Genomic DNA, 9,526 nt, shown 5'->3' on the forward strand with positions numbered 1-9,526 from the left:
TAGAAGAATGGATAACTAGAATAACCAATGGAGAGAAGGGCTTAAAGGAGATGATGGAGCTGAAAGCCCAGTTTCGAGAACTACGCGAAGAATGCAGAAGCCTCAGTAGCAGATGCGATCAACCGGAAGAAAGGGTATCGCTGATAGAAGATGAAATGAATGAAATGAAGAGAGAAGGGAAGTTTAGAGAAAAAAGAATAAAAAGAAATGAACAAAGCCTCCAAGAAATTTGGGTCTATGTGAAAAGACCAAACCTACATCTGATTGGTGTACCTGAAAATGACGGGGAGAATGGAACCAAGTTGGAAAACACTCTGCAAGATATTATCCAGGAGAACTTCCCCAATCTAGCAAGGCAGGCCAACATTCAGATTCAGGAAATACAGAGAACGCCACAAAGATACTCCTTGAGAAGAGCAACTCCAAGACACATAATTGTCAGATTCACCAAAGTTGAAATGAAGGAAAAAATGTTAAGGGCAGCCAGAGAGAAAGGTCGGGTTACCCACAAAGGGAAGCCCATCAGACTAACAGCTGATCTCTCAGCAGAAACTCTACAAGCCAGAAGAGAGTGGGGGCCGATATTCAACATTCTTAAAGAAAAGAATTTTCAACCCAGAATTTCCTATCCCGCCAAACTAAGCTTCATAAGTGAAGGAGAAATAAAATACTTTACAGACAAGCAACGCTGAGTGATTTTGTCACCACCAGGCCTGCCCTAAAAGAGCTCCTGAAGGAAGCACTAAACATGGAAAGGAACAACCGGTACCAGCCCCTGCAAAAACATGCCAAATTGTAAAGACCATCGAGGCTAGGAAGAAACTATAGCAACTAACGAGCAAAATAACCAACTAACATCATAATGACAGGATCAGATTCACACATAACAATATTCACGTTAAATGTAAATGGGCTAAATGCTCCAATCAAAAGACACAGACTGGCAAACTGGATAAGGAGTCAGGACCCATCAGTGTGCTGTATTCAGGAAACCCATCTCACGTGCAGAGACACACACAGACTCAAAATAAAGGGATGGAGGAAGATCTATCAAGCAACTGGAAAACAAAAAAAGGCAGGGGTTGCAATCCTAGTCTCTGATAAAATAGACTTTAAACCAACAAAGATCAAAAGAGACAAAGAAGGCCATTACATAATGGTAAAGGGATCAATTCAACAAGAAGAGCTAACTATCCTAAATATATATGCACCCAACACAGGAGCACCCAGATTCATAAAGCAAGTCCTCAGTGACCTACAAAGGGACTTAAACTCCCACACAATAATAATGGGAGATTTTAACACCCCACTGTCAGCATTAGACAGATCAACGAGACAGAAAGTTAACAAGGATATCCAGGAATTGAACTCAGCTCTACACGAAGTGGACCTAATAGACATCTACAGAACTCTCCACCCCAAATCAACAGAATATACATTTTTTTCAGCACCACACCACACCTATTCCAAAATTGACCACATAGTTGGAAGTAAAGCTCTTCTCAGCAAATGTAAAAGAACAGAGATTATAACAAACTGTCTCTCAGACCACAGTGCAATCAAACTAGAACTCAGGATTAAGAAACTCAGCCAAAACCGCTCAACTACATGGAAACTGAACAACCTGCTCCTGAATGACTATTGGGTACATAATGAAATGAAGGCAGAAATAAAGATGTTCTTTGAAACCAACGAGAACAAAGACACAACATACCAGAATCTCTGGGACACGTTCAAAGCAGTGTGTAGAGGGAAATTTATAGCACTAAATGCCCACAAGAGAAAGCAGGAAAGATCCAAAATTGACACCCTAACATCACAATTAAAAGAACTAGAAAAGCAAGAGCAAACACATTCAAAAGCTAGCAGAAGGCTAGAAATAACTAAAATCAGAGCAGAACTGAAGGAAATAGAGACACAAAAAACCCTTCAAAAAATTAATGAATCCAGGAGCTGGTTTTTTGAAAAGATCAACAAAATTGATAGACCGCTAGCAAGACTAATAAAGAAGAAAAGAGAGAAGAATCAAATAGATGCAATAAAAAACGAAAAAGGGGATATCACCACCGATCCCACAGAAATACAATCTACCATCAGAGAATACTACAAACACCTCTATGCAAATAAACTAGAAAATCTAGAAGAAATGGATAAATTCCTCGACAAATACACCCTCCCAAGACTAAACCAGGAAGAAGTTGAATCTCTGAATAGACCAATAACAGGTTCTGAAATTGTGGCAATAATCAATAGCTTACCAACCAAAAAGAGTCCAGGACCTGATGGATTCACAGCTGAATTCTACCAGAGGTACAAGGAGGAACTGGTACCATTCCTTTTGAAACTATTCCAATTGATAGAAAAAGAGGGAATCCTCCCTAACACATTTTACGAAGCCAGCATCGTCCTGATACCAAAACCTGGCAGAGACATAACCAAAAAAGAGAATTTCAGACCAATATCCTTGATGAACATTGATGCAAAAATCCTCAATAAAATACTGGCAAACCGAATCCAGCAGCACATCAAAAAGCTTATCCACCATGATCAAGTGGGCTTCATCCCTGGGATGCAAGGCTGGTTCAACATACGCAAATCAATAAATGTAATCCAGCATATAAACAGAACCAAAGACAAAAACCACATGATTATCTCAATAGATGCAGAAAAGGCCTTTGACAAAATTCAACAACCCTTCATGCTAAAAACTCTCAATAAATTAGGTATTGATGGGACGTATCTCAAAATAATAAGAGCTATCTACAACAAACCCACAGCCAATATCATACTGAATGGGCAAAAACTGGAAGCATTCCCTCTGGAAACTGGCACAAGACAGGGATGCCCTCTCTCACCGCTCCTATTCAACATAGTGCTGGAAGTTCTGGCCAGAGCAATCAGGCAGGAGAAGGAAATAAAGGGTATTCAATTAGGAAAAGAGGAAGTCAAATTGTCCCTGTTTGCAGATGACATGATTGTATATCTAGAAAACCCCATTGTCTCGGCCCAAAATCTCCTTAAGCTGATTAGCAACTTCAGCAAAGTCTCAGGATACAAAATTAATGTACAAAAATCACAAGCATTCTTGTACACCAATCACAGACACAGAGCCAAATCATGAGTGAACTCCCATTCACAATTGCTTCAAAGAGAATAAAATACCTAGGAATCCAACTTACAAGGGATGTGAAGGACCTCTTCAAGGAGAACTACAAACCACTGCTCAATGAAATAAAAGAGGATACAAACAAATGGAAGAACATTCCATGCTCATGGGTTGGAAGAATCAATATCGTGAAAATGGCCATACTGCCCAAGGTCATTTATAGATTCAATGCCATCCCCATCAAGCTACCAATGACTTTCTTCACAGAATTGGAAAAAACTACTTTAAAGTTCATATGGAACCAAAAAAGAGCCCGCATCGCCAAGTCAATCCTAAGCCAAAAGAACAAAGCTGGAGGCATCACGCTACCTGACTTTAAACTATACTACAAGGCTACAGTAACCAAAACAGCATGGTACTGGTACCACAACAGAGACATAGATCAATGGAACAGAACAGAGCCCTCAGAAATGATGCCGCATAGCTACAACTATCTGATCTTTGACAAACCTGACAAAAACAAGAAATGGGGAAAGGATTCCCTATTTAATAAATGGTGCTGGGAAAACTGGCTAGCCATATGTAGAAAGCTGCAACTGGATCCCTTCCTTACACCTTATACAAAAATTAATTCAAGATGGATTAAAGACTTACATGTTAGACCTAAAACCATTAAAATCCTACAAGAAAACCTAGGCAATACCATTCAGGACATAGGCGTGGGCAAGGACTTCATGTCTAAAACACCAAAAGCAATGGCAACAAAAGCCAAAATCGACAAATGGGATCTCATTAAACTAAAGAGCTTCTGCACAGCAAAAGAAACTACCATCAGAGTGAACAGGCAACCTACACAATGGGAGAAAATTTTTGCAACCTACTTATCTGACAAAGGGCTAATATCCAGAATCTACAATGAATTCAAACAAATTTACAAGAAAAAAACAAACAACCCCATCAAAAAGTGGGCAGAGGACATGAACAGACACTTCTCAAAAGAAGACATTTATGCAGCCAAAAAACACATGAAGAAATGCTCCTCATCACTGGCCATCAGAGAAATGCAAATCAAAACCACAGTGAGATACCATCTCACACCAGTTAGAATGGCCATCATTAAAAAATCAGGAAACAACAGGTGCTGGAGAGGATGTGGAGAAATAGGAACACTTTTACACTGTTGGTGGGACTGTAAACTAGTTCAACCATTGTGGAAGTCAGTGTGGCGATTCCTCAGGGATCTAGAACTAGAAATACCATTTGACCCAGCCATCCCATTACTGGGTATATACCCAAAGGACTATAAATCATGCTGCTATAAAGACACATGCACACGTATGTTTATTGCGGCACTATTCACAATAGCAAAGAGTTGGAACCAACCCAAATGTCCAACAACGATAGACTGGATTAAGAAAATGTGGCACATATACACCATGGAATACTATGCAGCCATAAAAAATGATGAGTTCGTGTCCTTTGTAGGGACATGGATGAAACTGGAAAACATCATTCTCAGTAAACTATCGCAAGGACAAAAAACCAAACACCGCATGTTCTCACTCATAGGTGGGAATTGAACAATGAGAACTCACGGACACAGGAAGGGGAACATCACACTCCGGGGACTGTTGTGGGGTGGGGGGAGGGGGGAGGGACAGCATTAGGAGATACACCTAATGCTAAATGACGAGTTAATGGGTGCAGGAAATCAACATGGCACATGGATACATATGTAACAAACCTGCACATTGTGCACATGTACCCTAAAACCCTAAAGTATAATAAAAAAAAAAAAAAAAAAAAAAAAAGAAGTAATGTGCCTTTTCCAATGTTAGAGATAGCCTGGCGCTGACATTAGCTATGGTCTAAATATTTCTCAATGGCTACCATTTAAATTTTCTTGCCTAATTTACAAATTCATAAAATATAAAACAATGACTATTTTGAGTTATTTTCTACAATCTAAAAGCACCATTCTTTAAAAAGAATGACTTGACCTCAGATACAAAAGCACTTTCCATTACCAGAAGACAAGAAAAGTATCAGAGAGCAATTTTTCTGAGTATCTCGGAAGAAAAAAACCTTGATTCAAGAAAGAGGATACAAAGATTCCAGCAAACAAATCCCACGTGAAGATAACTTCCGTCTAGTGCTATCTGGAATACACAGAACACAGACCACAACACTGGTAAGTTTTAAAAGAAAAAAATCACTACACAGAAAAGAAACTAATATTAAACAAGTTATAATGAATAGGCTATATTTCACTTCAGGGTTAAGATTGCTAAGTCGTCACACTAGGTACATAAAAAAATAATTTTTTAGGCCGCATGCAGTGGCTCACACCTGTAATCTCAGCACTTTGAGAGGCCAAGGGGGGTGGATCACTCAAGGTCAGGAGTTCAAGAACAACCTAGCCAACATGGTGAAACCCTGTCTCTACTAAAAAATACAAAAATTAGCCAGGCGTGGTGGTGGGTACCTGTAATCCCAGCTACTTGGGAGGCTGAGGCCGGGGAATCACTTGAACCTGAAAGGCAGAACTTGCAGTGAGCTGAGATCACTCCACTGTACTCCAGCCTGGGCAACAGAGCAAGACCTCTGCCTCCTGGGTTCAAGCGATTCTCCTGCCTCAGCCTCCTGAGTAGCTGGGATTACAGGCGCCTGCCATCATGCCCGGTTAATTTTTGTATTTTTTAGTAGAGACGGGGTTTCATCATGTTGGCCAGGCTGGTCTCGAACTCCTGACCTCAGGTGATCTACACGCCTAGGCTTCCCAAAGTGCTGGGATTACAAGCATAAGCCACTGCGCCCAGCCTAAATGAATTTTTTTTTTTTTTTTTTGAGACAGAGCCTTGCTCTGTTGCCTGGGCTGGAGTGCAGTGGTACGATCTCGGCTCACTGCAACCTCTGCTTCCTGGGTTCAAGGGGATTCTCCTGCCTCAGCCTCCCGAGTACATGGGATCACAGGCATGTACCACTACACCTGGCTAATTTTTGTATTTTTAGTAGAGACGGGGTTCCACCATGGTCACCAGGCTGGTTTCAAACTCCTGACCTCAGGTGATCCACCCTCCTCGGCCTCCCAAAGTGCTGGGATTGCAGGCGTGAGCCACCACACCCAGCCTCATAAATAATCAGCCTTCCATACACACGCATATCCCAGAGATATTGCAGGTTGAGTTCCAAACCACCACAACAAAGGAAATATCACAATTAAAGTGAGTCACACAATTGTTTTGGTTTCCCAGTGCATATAAAGTTATGTTTATGGGAGTCTGTGGAGGGTGGATGGCTTGAGGCCAGGAGTCTGAGACCAGCCTGGGCAACACGGCAAGACCCCATCTCTAAAAAATAACAAAAATTAGCCAGATGTGGTGGCACACGCCTGTAGTCCCAGCTACTTGGCTGGGCAGAATTGCTTGAGCCCAGGAGTTTGAGGCTACAGTGAGCTGTGATCATGCTATTGCACTCTAGCCTAGATGAGTGAGACTGTCTCTAAAAACAAAAAATAAATAAAACTTATGTTTATACAAATGAGCATATGAGTTTATACTAATGAGTACTATGTTTATAATGCATCTATTAAGTGTACGAAAGCATTATGGTTTTTAACAATGTATACATCTTAATTTAAAATACTTTATTTTGCTAAAACATGCTAACAATCCTCTGAGCCTTCAGCAAGACACAATTTTTTTTGCTGGTGGAAGGTCACCTCAATGTTGATGGCTGCTTACTGATCAGAATGGTGTTTGCTGAAGGTTAAGGTGGCTGTGGCAATTTTAAAAAATAAGACAACAATGAAGTCTGCCACATTGATTGACTCTTCCTTTCATGAAAGGATTTCTCTGTAGCATGTGATCTTGTTTGATAGCACTTTACCCACAGTAGAAGGTTTTTCAAAATTGGAGTTGATCCCATGAAAATCTGCCCCTGCTTTACCAAGTTTACATAATATTCTAAATCATTTGTTGTCATCCAACCATGTTCACAGCATCCTCCCCAGGAGATTCCATCTCAAGAAACCACCTTCTTCGCTCATCCGTAAGAAGCAACTCCTAATCTGTTCCAATTTTGTTATAAGATTGTAGCAATTCAGTCACATCTTGAGGTTTTCCTTGCTATCATCAGGCTCTAGTTCTCTTGCTATTTCCACCACATCTGCAGTTACTTCCTCCATTTGAGTCTTGAACCCCTCAATCATCCATGACGGCTGGAATCAACTTCTCCAGAATCCCTGTTAATGTTGAGATTTTAACCTCCTCCCATGAATCATAAATGTTCTTAGTGACATCTAGAATGATGACTCCTTCCCAGAAAGTCTTCAATTGACTTTGCCCAGACCCATCACTATCAATAGCTCGTATAGCCTTATGAAGTGTATTTCTTAAATGTAAGACTTGAAAGTTGAAATTACTCCTTCATCCGTGGGCTGCAGAATGGATGTTATCAGCAGGCATGAAAACAACATTAATCTCCCGATACACCTCCATTATAGCTCTCAGATGACCAGGTACATTGTCAATAAGCAATCGTATTTTTAAAGGAATCTTTTTTTTCAGCAGTAAATCTCAATAATGGGCCTAAAATATTCAGTAAACCACGATATAAACAGATGCGCTACCATTCAGGCTTTGTTGTTCCATTTCTAGGGCACAGGCAGAGTAGATATGCCGTAATTCTTAAGTGCTCTAGGATTTTCAGAATGGTAAATGAGCACTGGCTTCAACTTAAAGTCACCAGTTACATTCGCTCCGAATGAGAGAGTCAGCTGTCCTTTGAAACTGTGAAGCCAAGCACTGACTTCTCTCTAGCTATGAAAAGTACACAGAATTTATAAAATATTTTTAATATGTGTGACACAGTGACATCCAGGTTTTGTGAAATTCTCTGATATGGTAGATGAATAAGAGAACGCATTTCCCCTAGGGGCAGTCAGAGCTAATGACCCTATCAGTAAAGATCTCTATACATGTGAATAACCAATCAGCCACATGCAGAAGGCATACTTTCCTTGTTGTTGTTGTTGTTGTTGTTTTTGTTTTGTTTTTGAGACAGAGTTTCATTCTTGTTGCCCAGGCTGGAGTGCAATGGCGTGATATCCACTCACTGCAACCTCCATCTCCCAGGTTCAAGTGATTCTCCTGCCTCAGTTTCCCGAGCAGCTGGGATTACAGGCGCCCACCACCATGCCCAGCTAATTTTTTGCATTTGCAGTAGAGATGGGGTTTCATCGCATTGGCCACACTGGTCTCAAACTCTTGACTTCAGGTGATCCACTCACCTCGGCTTCCCAAAGTGCTGGGATTACAGGCGTGAGCCACCATGCCCAGCCAAAAGGCATACTTTCTAACTACTACATTTGGTATGCAATAGAAAATGAAAACACACAGACACACACAATCTCACACAGAAACATAAGGGAATCCGTTAAAATACTCTGACAGTCCCTCTGTACAGATCACATAGCTCACAGAGCACGATACCACAGTCCTGGAATGTTTGTCACTAAGCCATGACGAAGACCATCACACTACCAACAGAAGTCAGCCTCTTATTTCACACTGATTATGAAGAAGTACAGGAGTGTCAACTACAATGAAGAAAGTCAACAGAAGGAGCTGAGACACGACATCCTCAAGCAAATGTCTTTTTCATCATAGCAGCCTAACAGCCTTATGCATCCAAGGATGGTTAAACTACTTTGCCCAAACAATAATTAAGCAGCCAACCATGCTAACCCTTCACTAAAATAAATTATCTAGTATCGGTCACTGATACCCCTACTCAGGCAGCATGTTTTATCCATTTCACAAAGATTCCCTGTGGACTAATAATAAAGAGAGAACCTCGTGTGACTGTTCTTTATCAGAAAAAAAAAGTTAAGAAAAAGGCAAAATGAATTTTTAAATCTTTCATCAAAAAACAAAAACTCACATTTTCAATGTGACAAATATAACTTATACTTGCAAATTTGGAAAAGTAAAATTCAATATAAGAATTGTATTTCTTATAAAGTTTATTATAAGCAATAAACAATTCAGAAAAAAATGAACATGGAATAATTATGGGCACTCAAGTAAAAGAAGACAGACTTTTTTGTAATTCTCAGATAGTCTTCAAAAGAAATCAGAGCAACTGAATTGTTACATGCTTCAGAAGTTTACAAACAATTATGTGTTTATATATAAAGTAAAAGCCCATGGATGCCATGAATCGTTTTTTTTTTTTTTTTTGAGACGGGGTCTCACTCTGTTGCCCAGGCTGGAGTGCAGTGGCACAATCTCAGCTCACTGCAACCTCTGCGTCCCAGGTTCAAGTGAATCTTTAATTCAGTTGCAATTCTTTCAAAACCATCTAAGACCAGAAGGTGAATTAAACCATTTTAAGCACTTCGACATGTGATTTCACTAG

General features: G+C 40.2%; 1 protein-coding gene across 1 annotated transcript in view; it reads left to right on the forward strand.

Moving 5' to 3' along the window:
• The window catches only part of LOC129492801 (cyclin-Y-like protein 1B), an 89,843-nt gene that overhangs the window by 29,832 nt on the left and 50,485 nt on the right, over positions 1-9,526 (forward strand). The gene's annotated exons all lie outside the window — the stretch shown is intronic.

This window comes from Symphalangus syndactylus, chromosome 11, assembly GCF_028878055.3.
Source record: "Symphalangus syndactylus isolate Jambi chromosome 11, NHGRI_mSymSyn1-v2.1_pri, whole genome shotgun sequence".
Lineage (NCBI taxonomy): Eukaryota > Metazoa > Chordata > Mammalia > Primates > Hylobatidae > Symphalangus > Symphalangus syndactylus.